The sequence below is a fragment of the Pogoniulus pusillus genome, chromosome 22, assembly GCF_015220805.1.
Source record: "Pogoniulus pusillus isolate bPogPus1 chromosome 22, bPogPus1.pri, whole genome shotgun sequence".
NCBI classification, from domain to species: Eukaryota; Metazoa; Chordata; class Aves; order Piciformes; family Lybiidae; genus Pogoniulus; species Pogoniulus pusillus.
Window position 1 is genome coordinate 10793735 of NC_087285.1, and position 18402 is coordinate 10812136.

General features: G+C 48.0%; 1 long non-coding RNA gene across 1 annotated transcript; it reads right to left on the minus strand.

The window, feature by feature from the left end:
* Nucleotides 1–608: 608 nt before the first annotated feature.
* Nucleotides 609–16457, minus strand: LOC135184993 (uncharacterized). Its single transcript, XR_010306314.1, has 4 exons — nt 16389–16457; nt 16076–16240; nt 14808–15004; nt 609–661 (listed from the first exon to the last, which is right to left on the minus strand). It is a non-coding gene; the product is annotated as an uncharacterized LOC135184993 (long non-coding RNA).
* Nucleotides 16458–18402: the final 1945 nt, after the last annotated feature.

Consider the following 18402-nt stretch of genomic DNA (forward strand, 5'->3'; position numbering starts at 1 on the left):
CTGTGGAGGATGAGAGGCAATGGTTTGAAATTGGAGCAGGGCAGATTTAGGTTGGACATAAGGAAGAAGTTCTGCACAGTGAGAGTGGTAAAATACTGGTACAGGTTGCCCAGGGATGTGGTTGAAATCCTGTCCCTGGAGACATTCAAGATGAGATTTGCTGTGGCCCTGAGCAGCCTGCTCTAGTTGGAGGTGTCCCTGCTGAGTGCCCTGGGGGTTGGACAAGAAGACCTTTGAGGGTCCCCTCCAACCTGGTGCATTTTGTGAATGGTTGAAATAAGCAAAGAACTGAAAGTTGTGATTCCATTCCTACCCAAAATTTACCAGCACTGGCTGCTGTGTCTGTGCCAGACAATGTTGTTATTTACTGTTTAATTTCCATGAAATAAGCACCCTTGGCAGTTGGGTAATTTTGTGTTCTTCAGATGGAAAGCAAACAGTCATTTTTTCACCCAAACAGTGCATTCCTTCCATCCCAAAGTCAGACACACGAACTCAGTGTCCCCACCCACAGCAGGGGGTTGGACCTAGATGATCTGCAAGGCCCCTTCCAATACAAACCATTTCATGAATCTATGAACCTTCCCTCTCTGATGCCAGCTGCCTTTTGTCTCTTCACCACATTCTGCTGTTGCTTTGGTGCAGTAGTTGCTAACAAGAGCTGGAAAAGAAAGAGTAATTATACTGTATCTGAATTATAATCAAGGTTTTTCTAGGAGCTTAATCCTCCCAACAGGAACAAACTGGAGCTGTTCATAGGTGTCTGTGAACCTTAATTCTCTCATGCTGCTTGAAGGACACACCATAAGTGGCTGTGTTTCCTGAAGAGCTCAAAACCACTTCAGACACTTACAGGCACACAAGAGCTAGTTTGAAAACACAGCTCCAGTTTTAGTCACAGAGGACTTTGGTACTTAACCCATCAACACCTGTTGCAGCATCTTCATGATGCACATAAGTCAAGGTTTCTCCACTCCATGGCTCCTGAAGTATTCACCATCATGAGGAACAAGCAGTGAGGGGGTAAGGGCTGGGAGATGATGCTTGCCTGAGACACTGTCATGGGTTTAGCTCAGCTGCTGGCTGATTTAAACCCAGGACAGACCCCAGAGGAAAGCCTGTGAAACCAGGGCTGCAGAACAGCACATCCTAAAGCACCCTGAGGGGTAGCACCCTTGAGCTGAAACACTGAGCCTCCAACCAGTCACCAAGGAGCTGCTATGGAGGTTGTCCATCCATGCTGGCAGTGATGGAAACAAAATGGAGAAAGCTCATCCATTTCTGAGCAGGTGAAGGATGCCATTTGCCAAAGCTCATCTAAGTCCCTCAGCCAAACCAACAGAGAGGAAATGCAGAAGGATCAGATTTGCCTTCTCCTTGCTGGTTCCAACCATCCCAGCACTCCCAGCTGTGCATTGCTTGGTGACAACAGGCCAGCTAGGTGCCACATTCTCAATGGGTGGAAATTTTTGGTCACAATGGTTTGGACACTGCTGCAAAGTACTTTGTTGAACACAAGAGTGAGCTTTTCTCTCTGGAACACCTCAGCTTCCCCCAGGCTCTGCAGCAAGGATCTCTGCAGGAAGTTTTGTCCCAGTTGTGTTCCAGCCTCTGTGACCATAGGGACACTCAACTCAGACCTGGCCTTGGAGGAAAACAGGGAGCAGGTTGTACACAATCAGAAGATACTACTGATTCAGGAGATGGATGTCCTGCAGCCTCCTTCCACACTGGAAGAATGAGATGACCTCTGGTCCTGGTGGGTGGTTGAGGCTGCAGGTAAACCTCCTGGACATTGGCTGGGAGCACAGAATCATAAAGGCTGAAAAAGATCTCTAAGATCACCTAATTCACACATAAGCCAATTACTATGGTTGCTAGACTATGTCCTGAAGCTCCACATCTACATGCTTCTTGGACACCTCCAGGGATGGGGACTGCACCACCTCTCTGGGCAGCCTGTCCCAATGTTTCTTGCTAGAAATAAATTGTTCCTAATATCCATTCTAAACTATAGGAGATGAGATACAAAGACATGGAAATGGAGGATATCCATTTCCATGTCTTTGGACATGGAGGTGATATAACAAGCATCAATAAGAGGGAGGGAAGATCTTCACTTGGTTAGCACCTGTCTGCTCCATCTTCTTCTCCCATTCTCAGCTATGCTGGGGCTGACCCACACCAGGTTTGCAGTCAGATGAAGAAGAAGACAGAACTGCAGAACTGGTGCCAGCCATTAGCAAGGATCAGAAGGACACACAAAGCAGTTGGGTGTTACTCAACAGCCCATCAATGCAGCAGAGAGGCAGAGCAGGCACTGTGCAGACGTGCCTGTAATCAAATGTGAAAGGAGATTGGGGTCAGGACGAAATGAAGGGCCAGACGTGTTTGATTCTCTCTGCTAGTTAAGAAAATTACATGGTGCACAATGGGAGAACTGAGGAACAAACAATAAAAGAGGAGGGAATAATTACAGTTATTTTGGAACAATGAGAGAGCCAGGAAGAGAAAGCTCTTTCTTTTTTTTTCCCATTTTAAGCACAAAGTCCAGTTGTGTTCAGCCTGGGTTAACTTCAAACACTTATTTTCCATATGTAAGGAGCTTTCTGACTAGAAACAAAGTGAAAGAAAACAAACCAACCCCACAGCCATTTCTATTTCTGTGTGCAAAATACTCTTCACAAGCAGCCAGAGCAGCATTTTACCACTTACTGAGAAGAACTTCCTGCTGATGTCCAACAGTGATTTAATCCAGAAGAGGGGAGATTTAGATTGGAAGTTAGGAAGAAAATCTTTAGATGAGGGCGGTGAGACACTGGAACAGGTTGCCCAGGGATGTTCAAGAGGTGTTCAAGCCCAGGTTGCTACCTGGGCTGCATCAGAAGTGTGACCAGCAGGGCGAGGGAGGTGATTCTCCTCCTCTGCTCCGCTCTGGTGAGATCCCAACTGGACTACTGTGCCCAGTTCTGGAGCCTCCATCACAAGAGGGATATGGACATGCTGGAGTGTGTCCAGAGCCACCGGGCTGATCAGAGGGCTGGAGCACCTCTCCTACGAGGACAGACTGGAGGAGCTGGGACTGTTCAGTCTGGAGAAGAGGAGGCTCCAAGGTGACCTTCTTGTGGCCTTCCAGTATCTGAAGGGGCTACAAAAAAGCTGGGGAGGGACTTTTCAGGATATCAGGGAGTGACAGAACTAAGGGGAATGGAGCAAAGCTGGAGGTGAGTAGGTTCAGACTGGACATGAGGAGGAAGTTGTTCAGCACGAGAGGGTGAGAGCCTGGAATGGGTGGCACAGGGATGTGGTTCAGGCCCCATCTCTGGAGGTGTCTAAGGCCAGGCTGGGTGGGGCTGTGGGCAGCCTGATCTAGGGTAGGGTGTCCCTGCCCATGGCAGGGGGGTTGGAACTAGATGATGCTTGTGGTCCCTTCCAACCCTGTCTGATTCTATGATTCTATACCTGCTCTAGAGGAGGGTGTCCCTGCCCAAAGCAGGGGCTTGGAACTGGTTGATTTTTAAGTTTCCTTCCCACCAAACTACTCTATAAACCTGTGATCCTAAACCTCCCCTGCTTTAGTTCAGACCTACCCTTCATGCCTTTGATGTCTTCTCCAAGCCTGCTTCAGCAGCTCCTCCATCAGCCACCGCTAAACGAGCACTCTCCGAGCCACTCTTGTGCTAAAGAGCCCAGGCTCTTCTGAAATGGAACTTTCTCCTCTCCTAAAAACAAATGCAGGCAATATCAGCTGCTGTCCCGGGTAACAAGAATTAATAACTTGTTTCTTCAGAGTCAAGTGCATCCTGTAGACAGGAGGGGAAATAACCATAACCTGCCTCTGATTACAGCAGGAGATAATGGGGCCATTCCGGGGCCCTCCTCATGTGTCACTGTCTCTTCTTGCCATTAGCTATTTACTCCCCACCCTTTGAATCATACCTCAGATTTCATTATCACAACCAATAACTCTCTTCCCTTCCAGTCCAGAGTATGCTGCTCTCTGCTCCCCTCCCTATCAGCACACACACACCCCCCACCCCCCACCCCCCCCCAAGAAAAAAACTTGCTGGCATTGTATTTCTCATAATAAGTTTTAATTGAATTTCATCTCTCTGCCTTTTATACTGCATCTTAGGCTTTATTGGGTTTAATTACAAATCCATAGCTATTTGTTATGTGGCTCTGGTTTGATATTTTGCACTGACAATTACATTTTTATTCAAAGGAAAAAAAAATGTATTAGGACAAAAAAAAAAAGAAACCTAGCAGCAAGAGATGGGCTCATTGTAAGAGCTGATTAATTGAATCCTGGGTTCTTGTGTGCTCATGATGAATGATTACGTGCCAAAAAGCGACTGGAATATTAGATCAGAGCACACTTAGTCATTTTAATTGGTTTGCACAAAGTGCAAGCTGCTGGAACAACAGCTCAGCTGTGAAAGCACAACGGCAGTGCAGGCACCTGCTGCACCGCCTCCTAAACCCTCTCCGTGATTCTTTAACCTCTTTCCATGCAGGAGGTGGAGAGATGGGGAAGCTTCAGTACTCTCACCTAAAGAAAGCAAGCAGGAAACATAGAATCAGAGAGCTATAGAATGGTTTGGGTTAGAAGGGACCTCCAAAGGGCATCCAGTCCAACCTCCCTGCAGTCAGCAGGGACATCTTCCACTGGATCAGGTTGCTCAGAGCCTTGTCCAGCCTGACCTTGAATATCTCCACAGATAGGGCCTCAACTATCTCTCTGGGCAACCTGTTGCAGTGTTCCAGCACCCTCATGGTAGAGAACTTGCTCCTAGCATCCAAATGGAGAAGGACTTTTTGGGCTATCAGGGAGTGACAGGACTAGAGGGAATGGAGCAAAGCTGGAGGTGGGGAGACTCAGACTGGAGGTGAGGAGGAAGTTGTTCAGCATGAGAGTGGTGAGAGCCTGGAATGGGTTGCACAGGGAGGTAGTTGAGGACATATCTCTGGAGGTATTTAAGGCCAGGCTGGATGAGGCTCTGGCCAGCCTGATCTAGGATAGGGTGTCCCTGTCCATGGCAGGGGGTTGGAACTAGATGATCCTTGTGGTCCCTTCCAACCCTGACTGATTCTATGATTGACCCTAAATCCCCTCTTCTCTCTTTTCAGACCACTGCCACTCACCTTGTCACTGCAGGTCTTTGGAAACAGTCCCTCTGCAGCCTCTGCTATGGTCCCCACCTCTGCTATAGTCCTTTCTTTTGAGAGCTGCAGCTTACTTTTAGTTATTCATTATATTCATAGCACTTATTAGCAAAGAAAGTGCAGAAATACTAGAAAAGAAATAGAGAAGTCTTAAAAGTCTTGTCAGCTTGGCTTGATGGGACAAGGAGAAATAGCTTGAAATTGTCCCAGGGGAGGTGTAGGTTGGAGATTAGGAACAGTTTCTTTGCTACAAAAGTGGTCAGGCATTGGAACAGGCTGCCCAGGGAGGTGGCAGAGTCACCATCCCTGGAGGTGTTCATTCAAGAAACATGTGGACATGGCACTTGGGGACATGGTTTAATGGCCATAAGGGTGCTGTGTTGATGGTTGAATTCACTGATCTTAGAGGGCTTTTCAAACCAAAATGCTTCTGTGATTCTGTGAAATGAGAGACTGGAGCTGGTTGCCACTAAAGCTTGGGGTAAACATTAAGCAAATGTGCACAGAAAGCAACAATAAATACACTGCTGCAGCCAGGAGCTGCACCAGGACTGCCAGCACCCATGGACTGCAGACAAACTGCTTTGGCTGAGGAGTCACTTTGGCCAGAGCTGCACCTCCTGCAAGCCATAGAATCAGAATTGTTTGGGTTGGAAGAGACCTCTGAGAGCATTCATTCCAACCATCAATCCAACACTATCATGGCCCCTAAATCACGTCCCAGAGTGCCATGTTCACAGGTTTCTTGAACACCTCAAGGGATAGTGGTGTTCCCTGGGCAGCCTGTTCCAATATCTGACTATAGAATCACTAGAAAGAGCTGAAGCCTGCTGCAGAGCATCCTCAATGTGCACTGAGAGCAGCCTGGCAGCAACCCCACCCATGCAGCCTCAGAGGCTTGGCACCACTCTGGGTTTTGGTAAAAATAACTCCTCTGAGGCTCTGAAGTGATGCTGTGGAAGTGCAGCTCAGCACCATCCCCCAGCACAGCCTAATGTGACGCGGCACTGAGAAACACAACCTGACAAACTGGTGGCCACAGCCAGTCTTGATGGAGAAAGCACATTTTACTCCATGCTCTCCTCACCAAGCACCACTAAATGTGGCTTGCCAAGTATTCAAAGGACGTGGTCACCCTGGGTTTGTTGTGTCACATCAGATCCATCTGACAGCAGGCGAGGATAAACCTCACACATGGGCACACCAGAGAGAAGCTCTGAGCCCAGACTGAGGGGGGGGAAAGGCAAAGTCCTACTTTCAGAGGGTGGAGTGTTGCAGTGACAGAAAATTCAATCATTTAGCATGGCAAACTGATTCAATGCAGCAAAAAAAAGCAGGAGGAGGGGGAAAGGAGGTAAAAACAGAAGGAAAAGGAAAAAGAAGGAAACAAAACAAAATTATGAGGGAAGCAGGGAAAAAAATAAGGGAAAAGCAAAAGCAAAGGGAAAAGGAAAATAGATAAAGAGGGAAATGGAAAAAAAAGAGGGAAAAGAGAGGAAAAGGGGTGGAAAGAAACGAGGGGAAAAGAAAAAAGGTCCTCCTCAGCCAGTCAGTTTATCCCATGAATCATGGAATCATAGAATCAACCAGGTTGGAAGAGACCTCCAAGCTCATCCAGTCCAACCTATCACCCAGCCGTGTCCAATCAACTAGACCATGGCACTAAGTGCCTCTTCCAGGCTTTTTTTGAACAGCTCCCTTCATCTATTCCTCCCTTCAGTAGTCTTCCTTACTCCTTCAGCCTGGGCTTGTTGACTGCAGCTCTGCCTGCAGCCTCTGGATTTGCACAATGCAGTGCACATGCAGTGACACTTAGGGGAAATGCCCAGACTTCATTGCTCTCAACTTTACAAAGCAACGGATAAAGAGTAGAAGCCAGCAAAATAAATCCAACCCTTGTGCCCTGAGAAGCTGAGCACCAAAATCCAGATAAGGAGGTTCTACCACCCAGCAGTCTGAAAAGCCTAGCAAGTGTGGATTTTGTGGGGTCTTTCAGAGCTTGCCAAACAGCTCTGGAAGGAGAATTTGGTGTCATAAGCACTGACCTAGATCACAGCAAACCCACAATGTGACAAATAAACTGTACACTCCTATTAAGCAAAGCCCTTGGGACTGTTTGATTGCCCTGACACTCTTCTGGGACTGCAGCAGTGCAAAGCCTTCATAGAGAGCCCTCCTGATCCCCAGTGACAGGAGTGGGGGAGCTGGGCTCCTGCTGTTAAACAGCCAGCACCACTATGGGTGGGCACCAAATGCCCACCTCCTTTTGCAACAATCCTGCTTTTTAAACCTCAGACTTGTACAATTCCACACCCTGGCAAACAGCACTGGGCAGCTGGGCATTTGGGGGCTGGTTTTGTGGTACCTCTCCAACACCTTCCCAAGTGATTTGTTCATATACACCAAAGTCTTCCCACAGCCTTAGGGAGCAGTGACTGCAAGCACAAGTGCTGCTGGGTCCTTCATAGTATCATCATGGTTGGAAAAGACCTTTTAGGTCATCAAGCCCAACTGTAACCCAGCTACCATGACCACTAAACTGTACATGTGTCCCACCAAGACCTTTCAGCCAAGGCTTCAGCTTTCAGCAGAGAGCAGGACTCCTGCATGCTTGGTGTGTGGAAGAAGCAATGTGTTGGATGTCAGTAGAATCACAGAGTTCTTTGGGTTGGAAAAGACCTCCAAGATCACTGAGTCCAACCATCAACTCAGCACCACCATGGCCACTAAGCCAGGTGCCCTGTGCACACATTCCTTGAACACCTCCCTGGGCAGTGACTTCACCACCTCCCTGGGCAGACTAAAGAGAAGAGATTGTTCATGCTCAGTGGTAACTGAAGGAAACCTGGAGCCATCTCATGGCAGCTCAGGTGGGACTTTAACATCTCAATAGGGCACAATGAAGAGCACCTGTTCTGAGACAAGCTGCTCTTGTTGGCACAGGGTACGGGCAGTGGCAGGGCAAACAAAAGACTACAACATGAAAGCAGGACAAAAGGAAAACAAAGGCTGGACTGGGCAAGGAGAGATGCTGACAAGCAGATAGAAAACAGGACAGTTTGAGGTCACAGGCTAATTTATATTCAGAGGCAGCTTCCAGTTTCAGCCTCAGGATCAGCTGTTATTTTCCCCCACCTATTATCTTCTGGAATGTCCTTGAGCCAAGAGGAAGTGACTGTGGCTCCTTGCTGTCCTTGGGTGACCTGCCCTGAGGACCAAGGGGCTAGAGCAATACAGCCCTGCATTAAGGGTGTGCTCTGATACCACCACCCCCAGTACATCACAGAAGAGTCCTGCATCCTCCCAGAGATCCACCACAGATTGCACTGGTCTGGAAGGGACCCTCAAAGTTCTTATTGTTCAGCCCCCCTGCACTTGGCACTAACACCTCCATCTACAGCAGGCTGCCCAGGGCCACATCAAGTCTGATCTTAGAACTATCTCCAGGGATGGGGCCTCCACTACATCCCTGGGCAACTTGTTCCAGAGGAGACTGCCTGTGCCTCTACCAGCTTCCCAAAGCTGCACAATGGCAGAGCAAAAGCATGTCCCTCCTCAGCAGCACTAAGGACACTGAGCAAAATATATCCTTAGGACAAAAAAGAAAACCAAAAGGGCTTTGTGTTGGAAGTAAACATCACAGAACAGATGTGCTCAGTGGGGTTTTAAGAGTTTCCAAGCAAACACAGCACTGAAGTGTCCTGCTGGCAACAGCAACAGCTCGATTAGAGGAGCTTCTCACAAGGAAACGTGTCAGGGAGTCTGGAGTGGAAGGGTCAGGTTTTAGGGAAGAGTTGAACCTGATGCAAAGCTAGGAAAGAAGCAACCATCACTGGAATCTTCACTGCACTCCATCCACTCTTCCCATGCACCTCCATCCCTGGAGGGATGTATGAAGAGGACATCCCAGCACTCTGACAGCCTGGCACTGCTTGGGGAAGAGTGAGCTGTGCACAGCCCTGCTGCCCAGCAGCCGTCTGCATGCTGCAGCCTCAGATGCTAAAACTCTGCCACATGGGAGAAAATTCTGTAGTTTAATCTCTGCTGCATTGGTTTTCACTCACTGCTTTTAGTCCTGTTACCTTCTTGGTTTCTATGCAGAAGTCTAAAACATGCCAAAACACAAACAAACGTTTTGAAAGCAGCTGAACTGTGTGGAAGGTCCTCACACAAGGAACTTGTACAGAAGCCTCATACAAGATGCATGGAGAAATGTAGATATTTTAGGGAAGGAACTGGATTGTTCAGAATGGGAACAAGAAAAAACTGAAAATATCCTAAAAATCCAGCACTATAAAAAGAGCACAACCTGAAATGTGTCCCAAAGCTGAAGATGAGATCCATAACACAATCAGTATTTCCTGAGCGGGGAGATCAGCTGTCTGATGGGGCTGGCACTTGTAAGACTCACCCTGAGCACAAAGGTAGAGGGAGTGAGAAAGAGAAAAGGCAAAAGAAAATGAGCTTCAGGAGGAAAAGAACACCTCAAAGGGATTGTTTTGAAGGTATGCAAGAAAAAAAACAACCCTGTTTAGGCTTTCCAGAGCATTGAAATGTTTGGGTTTGGAGAAAATTAATTGCCACTTGGATAGTTCTGTGAATCCTGGCTCTTGCAAAACCACAAGGAAATTAGTTTCAAAGTGAAGCAATTTCAAATTACCAAGATGCTTCATCTGAAAGCAGAATTTCTTCCTTTCCAGGAAGGTTTTCAGGGATTTTTCTTCAATGAAGCAAACTTCTAAACTCAAGCAGATTTAAAGCTCCTGGCAAATCTTTTATGGAAACACAGGAGCCTCCAAAATAATGATCTGCTCTCGGAGTGTGCCTATCCATAGGTGGCTGTCTCTCTGCTTTGATTTTGCTGTTACAGAAACACAAACCCATTGATGTCCCTGAGCAGGTCCACATAGGGCCAGGGCCAGCAGCTGTTTTGGCCTCAGTGCCTGCATGAGGCAGCTGGTAAGAGCAAAAGATCACAGAATGCATCAGGTTGGAAGGCACTCTCAAAAGTCCTCTTGTCCATCTCCCCTGCACTCAGCTGGGACACTTCCAACTAGAGCAGGCTGCCCAGGACCACATCAGATCTCACCTTGAATGCCTCCAGGCATGAGACCTCAGTGATATCCCTGGACAGCCTGTCCCAGTGTCTCACTACCCTCATTGTGAAGAACTCCCTCCCGATGTCCAACCTAAATTTCCCCTGCTCCAGTTTCAAACCATTGCCCCTCATCCTATCACCACAGGCCCTTCCAAACAGTCCTTTCTCTAGGTCCTCTTTCAGATATTGAAATGCAGTTCTAAGGTCTCCCTGGAGCCTTCTCTTATCCAGGCTGAACAACCCCAACTCTCTCAGCCTGTCCTCATAGCAGAGGTGCTCCATATACCCTCTGATCATCTTCAGGGTCTCCTCCTGCAGACCCATGTCCTTCAGGAGGAGAGGAGCAGTTGTCAAGCCAGGCACACCAGTATTTTTAAGTGACACACTCCACAGGCTTTGTCTTGGTTTTCACAGGAACAGCTTTTCACTCAGCCCACCAGGACAGCAGCTCAGAGTTTCTGGGATGTGAAGTTCCAGGCTAGAGGCAGTTTTGCACACATGGTGAAGCTGCTCTTGCCTCCAGGCAGCATGAGGCTGAGTTATGAGGGCTGGTCCAGCAGTGATCACATGAATGTATGGATAGACAACATCCTCCAGACACCCCTGCCCTCAGATGATCTACAGCAAGACAGAAGCAGAAACAAGGGCACAGCAGGACAGGGATGATGCTGCACACTACAAAACAGGTTCTCAGGCACCAGAAGAGGCTGCCCAGGGAAGTGGTGAAGTCATCATCCCTGGAGGTGTTTAAAAGCCCTGTGGATGTGCTAAGGGATGTGGTTTAGTGGCAATGGTTTAGCAGCAGTGTGGGGATTGTGAGCTCTAGCAAGCGTTTTGACTTGATGGTCTCAAAGGTCTCTTCCAACCTCAACAGGTCTGAGGCTGCCAGGCTGGGAGGGGAGCTCTGGAGCACAGCTTTTACCTTGCATTGCTCCTGCAAACACACAACCTGCAGTAATGAGCTGCAGCAGGAGGCAAATTGGAAGAGAGAACCCACAGATTACAAATGTAAAACTGTGATGCTGGCTCCTAACAAATGCAGAGAGAAACCCTGCCAGTGACAAACGATGCTGATAAGGAGAGGCTGAAGTGAGTGAACCAAAGGCGACAAATCTCTGTGCTCTGATTGTTGGCATCTCTAGGAGGAAAGCAACAACACTCTCAGAAGTCCTACCTGCTGTTGGTGGCTATTAACACCCAGCAGTCCTCCATGGTAATTCTTCAGCACTGGAGTGATATTTATTCCTTCTGCAGGGTTTAACAAAATGCCAACAGTACCTGTGAGGAATCTTTCCCCAGGCTGCCCCTGACAAGGCCCTCCCATAGCTCAGCCCATGATTTATCTGGGAGCTCCAAGTGCAACCATTAGACCACCACAGGAAGCAGAAGACCTTCCAAGGGCTAATGATCATTGTAAAACCTTCCCTGTGTGGGCACAAAAAGTGATTTATCATCATTTGCTCCTGTAATTCCAATGCATTGAGCTATATTCCAATTGTTCAACAGGCTCTCAAACCTTCCTGGGCAGCATGAAGAGAGATGAGACACCCACCCCTGGAGATATTCAAGGTGGGACTCAATGGGCCTCTGGGAAACCTGATTTACTTGAGGATACCCCTGCTTGCTACTGGAGGTTCCTTCCAACTCAGACCATTGCATGATTCTATGAAGGTGCAGGAAATGGGCTGTGCAACTGCAAGACCACTCTTGGAGCACTCTGCTTGCATGCTGAGCTTCATCCAAGAAGTCTGGGAAGCTGCAAGGTGGGAAAAGGACCTGAGGATGCTGGTTGGCAGACATTTGAACATGACCTAGCATGTGCCCAGGTGGTCATGAAAGCTACCATCATCCAGGCCTGGATCAGCAATCTGTGACCAACAAGAGCAGGTAAGTGATCTTGCACCTGTACCAGGCACTGGTGAGGCCACATGTTGAATCCTGGGTTCAGTTCTGGGTCCCTCGCTCCAAGAAGGACATTGAGGGACTGGAGTGTGTCCAGAGAAGTGCAACAGAACTGGTGAATGGTCTGGAGAACAGGGCTGGTAAGAAGCAGCTGAGAAGGCTGGGGGGAGACCTCATTGCTCCCTGAAAAGAGGCTGCCCCTGGAGCGTGGTAAGAGTTGGTCTATCTGCCCTAATATCAGGTGACAGAATGAGAGGGAAATGGCCTGAAATTGTGGCAGGGAAGGCTCAGGTTGGAGATTAGGAACAATTTCTGTACTGCAAGTGTGATCAGGCATTGAAACAGGCTGCCCAGAAAGGCGGTGGCGTCATCATTCCTGGTGGTGTTCAGGAAATGTGGTTTGGTGCCCATGGTGGCATTGGGCTGATATTGAAAGTGATGACAGAATCAAACACGTGTATGAGTCTATGATTTCTATGAAGAACATGACTAAGTCCCTGGACTAACACCAGAGTCCTCAGCATCTGGTCTTATGGGTCTTAGTCCTGAGAGCAGCGTGGCCAGGAACTGCAGGAAGAACTGCTGCAGTTTATTTACACCCTGTTTCCAGCCTGTCTTAGCAGACAACAGATCCAGGCAAACACCACCAAATCCACCCAGCACCCCTAAACATGGAGTAGTTTGCCTTGAAAACCAAACCCAGCCACTTCTTATGTGAGAAGCCCCAGGTTTGCTGTGCATGACCTGGGCCTGGCCCTTGCTAACTCTGTGAGGGAGGAAATGAGGTACCTAATTTTCAGGTGCTTTGGAAAACCCCACCACAATTCTTTGGCATCTTGGATTAAAGGCACTTGAAAAGGCAGACAGAGGTTGTGTTTTGGAGAAGAATAGTGATACTGAACAACAGACTCTGACTTCAGACCAAGAATGTAAGGAAAGGCAGATAAAGATGCTAACAAGCATTGCAACTGCCACATTGCTTCCCCAAATACATCTTTATCTTCCTCTTCACGCACCAAAGCATTTACCACTTTTTCTCTTTCCTATGGGTGTCAGCATTTGTGTGCTAGCCCCTTTCTGGTTCTTTCTCTCTTCTCCTCAGCAAGTGAGACTGTCTGGGAGTGTTTTGAGGGCAGCAAACAGACCCAAAAGGAAACACATGGTGCTCTGGTCAGAGAGGCAATGCTGGTATCATCACTGCTGAGCTCCCAGAAGATGCATCTCAGATGCAAATTGGTTTCATGAAACCAGAGGGGAAAATAACAGTCATTTTTCTAAGGAAATAAGGTGGAAGAAGCAGTGTCTGGGAGCAAGCAGACATCACTGGCAGGCACTCAAGGAGCTTTGTTCCCTTCCATTTTTTGCCTTCCATTCCAGACTCTGGTCTTAGGTTGAAAGTTGGACTCAACAATCTTAAAGGGATTTTCCAACCCAAGCAGTTCTATGATTCTATGACAGAAATGGCTGTTGTTGCTGGGAAAGAGGTAAAGCAACAGAATTTCAGCCTTGTTCAACTTCCTGTGCAGATCTGGCTGCACACAGAAATGAAAAATGGTTGTGGATTTGGTTTTCTTTCACTGTGTTTCCAGTCAGAAAGCTCCTTAGGTATGGAAAACAAGAGTTTGAAGTTAAGCCAGGCTGAACACAACTGGACTTTGTGCTTAAAATGGGAGAGGGAAAGAGATTTCTCTTCCTGGCTTTCTCATTGCTCCAAAATAACTGCAGTTATTCCCTCTTTTTGTTGTGGTTTGTGGTTGAGTTCTTCCATTCCGCTGCCTTTTTCCTAGCAATGCTGCACCTCACATCCAATTGTGCTCCTCATGAGCCCAGCCTCAGATTGAGGGCTGGAGAATCTTCTCTCCATCAGGCAAGGCAGAGCAGGAGCAAGGTTTTTATTGAAAGAAACGAGTGATATTTAGGTATTTGACAAATCCATTAAGCAACTTGAAAGGTCACCCTGTTAAATGTTTGCGAAGAGAAGGGGGGGAGAGAACCTGCCCACACTCTCCTGGCATAGCAATGAGGAGATGCTTCAACAAGAGCAGTCTTTCATTTCAAAAGAACAAACAGAAAGATTTGTGCTTCTCTTATCTCTAATCCATGCCTCTCTCTCCAGAGGTTTGCTCCAATTAGTTATTTCATATTAGTCATGGTTTGTGCTGCTCATCTCTTCCCAGAGCAGCTCTCCACAGGCCTGTGTCAGAGGAGATCAAACACAAGTTGTGCAGCTCCTGCACCTAAGCACCATTGCTGGGAAGAACCAAGAGTTTGGGTTTGTTCTCCCAAATACATGGGGAGATGTACTCACAGAATGGTAGGGGCTAGAGGGGACCTCTAGAGATCATCAAGTGCAACCCCCTTCCCCGACATGACACAGTCTCCTAGAGAAGGTCACATAGAAAGGTGTCCAGGTGAGGTTTGAATGTCTCCAGAGATGGAGACTCCACCTCTCTGGGAAGCCTACTCCAGTGCTCCACCACCCTTCAATTAAAGAAGCTCCCCCTCACGTTTAGATGGAACTTCTCATGTTCAAATTTGTGCCTGTTGCCCCTTATCTTGTCGCTGGACACCACTGAACAGAACCTAGTCCCATCCTCCTGACACCCACCCTTGAAGTACTGATCAGCATTGATGAGCTCACCTCTCAGTCTGCTCTTCTCTGGACTAAAAAGGTCCCAGTTCTCTCAGTCTTTCCTCATCAGAGAGATGTTCCAGTCCTCTTATCATCTTCATAACCCTCCTGATACTCTCTGCAGCCCAGATCTTTATCCAGTTTTCTCATCACAAAGGGCACGTAGAAGATCTCTCAGGTTTCATCACTTTTCATGTTCTCATACCCTAGGAGGGGAGGGAGGAAGGAGCAGTGAAAAAACAAACACTTGAAAGAAACTAATGTTCCATTGATGACACAGGACTGAGCACACTGGCACCTCATAGGTCTCCTCACTACTCTCCCACCTATGTTTTGTCTGGCCATGACCCTGCCTCCAAGCAGCACTCCTGTTGCTCCTGCTCGGGCTCAGCTCTGAGCAGCAAAAGGTTGGGCAGAAGACAACGTCCCACAGTTTGTTGCTTGGTTGCTTCCCACCAAGCAGGCAAAACACAACTGAAGGTGGCCAGTGACCTTCCCAGCTCTGCCAATCCATTTCTCTATCAGGAAGTGACAACACATCTCCTACACTTACCAGAATCACAGAATTAACCAGATTGGAAAAGACCTCTGAGATCATCAAATCCAACCTATTGCCTAACCCATCTAATTGACTAAACCAAGGCACAAAGTGCCTCATCCAGCCTCTTTTTAAACCCCTCCAGGGACGATGACTCCACCACCTCCCTGGGCAGCCCATTCCAATGCCAATTCACTTCTTCTGTGAAGAACTTCCTAACATCCAGCCTAAACCTGCCCTGGCACTGTTTGAGACTGTGTCCTCTTATTCTGTCACTTTCATGAGGCACATAGAGATGTGTGGATAAGGAGGGCTACTCCCTGCCACCTCTTAATTACTGTGCATCTCCTGGCCTGAAAATATCACCCAAAGGCCAGCCTCAATGTAGTGTTTTCTCCCAGCTAGAGATGGGATCACCTCTGCTCTTCGAGGTAAGGACAATCACATTGCATTCCAAGGTTGCAGTGCTGCCACTCAGGCAGAGTGAGAAGATCTGTAAAGGAGTCAGGATTGGGTCTCTTGTTTCTGCCAGGTCTTGCTTTGTGTTTAGTCAGGCAAGTACCAAAGGATGGCAAACACAACCACCTCATCACGTCTGTGCCTCAAAGAATACATCAGATCTAGCACTACTTTCACCAGCCCCTGGCACTTCAGCATCTTTGAGCTGCAACATGGACTGGGAGGGGTTTAAGATGGATCAAACACAGAGCCCTGAGTATCCCACATCACCAGAACTCACCTTGGGAGCACATCAGGAAAGGCTGAAATCAAGTCCCTAACAGGCATCTTGCTCCAAAACGTCTGGCTTCATTTTGTAACCCTCTGGAAAAGCCCAGCCCGTGTGCTCAATAATCATCTCCAAGAGGCTGTTTAGGGAAGTGCAATCAGGACATCAGCCACATTTCTGCATGAAGAAAATCCAGTGCGAGGAAAAACAATCTGTAATCACCAGGTTAGCAATGGGCATTTAGCAGTGTAAATGCTGAGATGATTCCAAGAACAAGTGGGGTTTATTGTCCTGATTGGAAGTTACAAATGCTTGATTTAAATACCTGTGGCAGAGCCTGGGCAGCCAGGTGAGTCGGAGAGAGAAGCCAGAAGGACATTCGATGGGTATCCAACCAGCCAGGGAAGATGAAACCTTTCACATGGAGATGTCTCACAGTTCAGTCCACAGCAAGGAGGCAGCAGGCATGTGTTAAGTTCTTGCTGCCAGCTGTCTTGTCTTTCTTCTTGGCCTTATGCATAAAGGTCTCCACTTTCTGGAGTCTTCTTCACTAGCTGGGAAATGAGGTGACCAAATGCCAGCTGGCCTTGAGCCCTCCCAAGGAATCCCAGGCAGGTCTTTCACTCACCCTCCTCCTTCCTCCTTGCCTCTGTCTTTGTCCTTATTCACACTCATGTATCCTTACTCATACCCACGTGTGTCCTTACAGCCATGTGTGTCCTTACCCCATGCTCACCATTGGTGCAATTATTTGAGCTCCAGGTTCCAATGGCTGTGAGGAGGCTGGATGTGCTTTGTATTGAAAAGTGCTGCACCTGCAAGCTTCTTACCAATAAGTAGCTGCAAATTCTTCATCAGCTCAACACCACAAGTAGCAAGCACCCACAGTTCATCTAGCTGGACCTTGCCCAGTTGGTTATTCTCATAATTACCTTTATTAAATGGCTGCACTAAATTAAATGAGGACTAGGGAAAGACATCTTACTTCCAGAGAGGTTGTGGAGTCTCCCTCTCTAGAGACCATCAAGACCCATCTGGATGTGTTCCTGTGTGAGCTGCCTTAGGTGACCCTGCTTTGGCAGGGGGATTGGACTCTGAGTTCTCCAGAGGTCCCTTCCAACCACTCTCATTCTGTGATTCTATGATCTCCAGGCAGAGTCCTGCATTGCAGGAGTTTACTTACCCGGGGATAGTATGGACCAGCTCTCCAGCCCATCCCTGTTGTGTTGCCATAGCAACGTGGACACCTTAAAGAAACCATTACCCACTCCTGTGCAGCAAAGCTGCCCTCAATTCTGCTGTAGAAACATCATAAATGGCTTCCTCAGTGATGCTCACTTTGTGGCTGGAGTATCAGTTCTGCTGATAATCAAACAGCTGACTACCATCTCCCCTGGTTTGATCTTTCTTGAGCATAAAATGTCAAGAAAGGGTTACATTCTTCACCAGTTGGGGATAGATTCTCTTGGTGTACTCCTGGCAGCCTGCTCAGAGGCAGCAGCTCCTGAATGACATGTTTCTGCAAACACCAGAGCTGCACCCTCTGCAGTGTGACACAGACCCAGAGCAAGCTCTTCTCCTGGGAAACCTTCCCATGTTTATTTTACTCCTCCAAGGCAAAAAAACCTAAATGCCTTTTTCTTTTAACCCCCTACAACTTCTGTCTTGGCTTCTCTGTGCTTTGCAGAGCAGCTTGGCATCAAGCTGTGGTCCCAGCTCTTCTGGGAAGGAGCCAACAGCTCCACTATGTGCCATCTCCAGATACTCTGGATAACATGGAACTCTTGGAGAGGGTCTAGAGGAGGCTACAAAGATGATCAGAAGGCTGGAGAACCTCCGCTGTGAGAACAGGCTGAGACAGTTAGGGCTGTTCAGCCTGGAAAAGAGAAGGCTTCAGAGAGACCTTGAAACAGCTTTATAGTACCTGAAGGGGGCCACAGGAGAGCAGGGGAGGGACTTTTACAAGAGCTTGTAGTGACAGGATGAGAAGAAATGGCCTTGAACTGAAAGAAGGGAGACTGAGACTGGACATTAGGAAGAAATTTTTCCCAGTCAAGGTGGTGAGACACTGGAAGAGGTTGCCCAGGGAGGTTGTGGATGTCCCCTCCCTGAAAGTGTTCAAGGCCAGGTTGGATGTAGCCTTGAGCAACTTGTTCTAGTTCCTGGTTTGGAAAGCAAGCACCTGGTGCTGCCAGCCTGTGCTCTGGGCATAGGGCAACCCCTTTACTCCTCTTTCTCCTCCTTGTCCTTGGCACCAATTTCAACTGCAAATGCAGAACTGGAATCCCAGATCAGGGTGATGCAGGGAGGAGCTGGGATGTTTGGAGCTCATGGAAAAC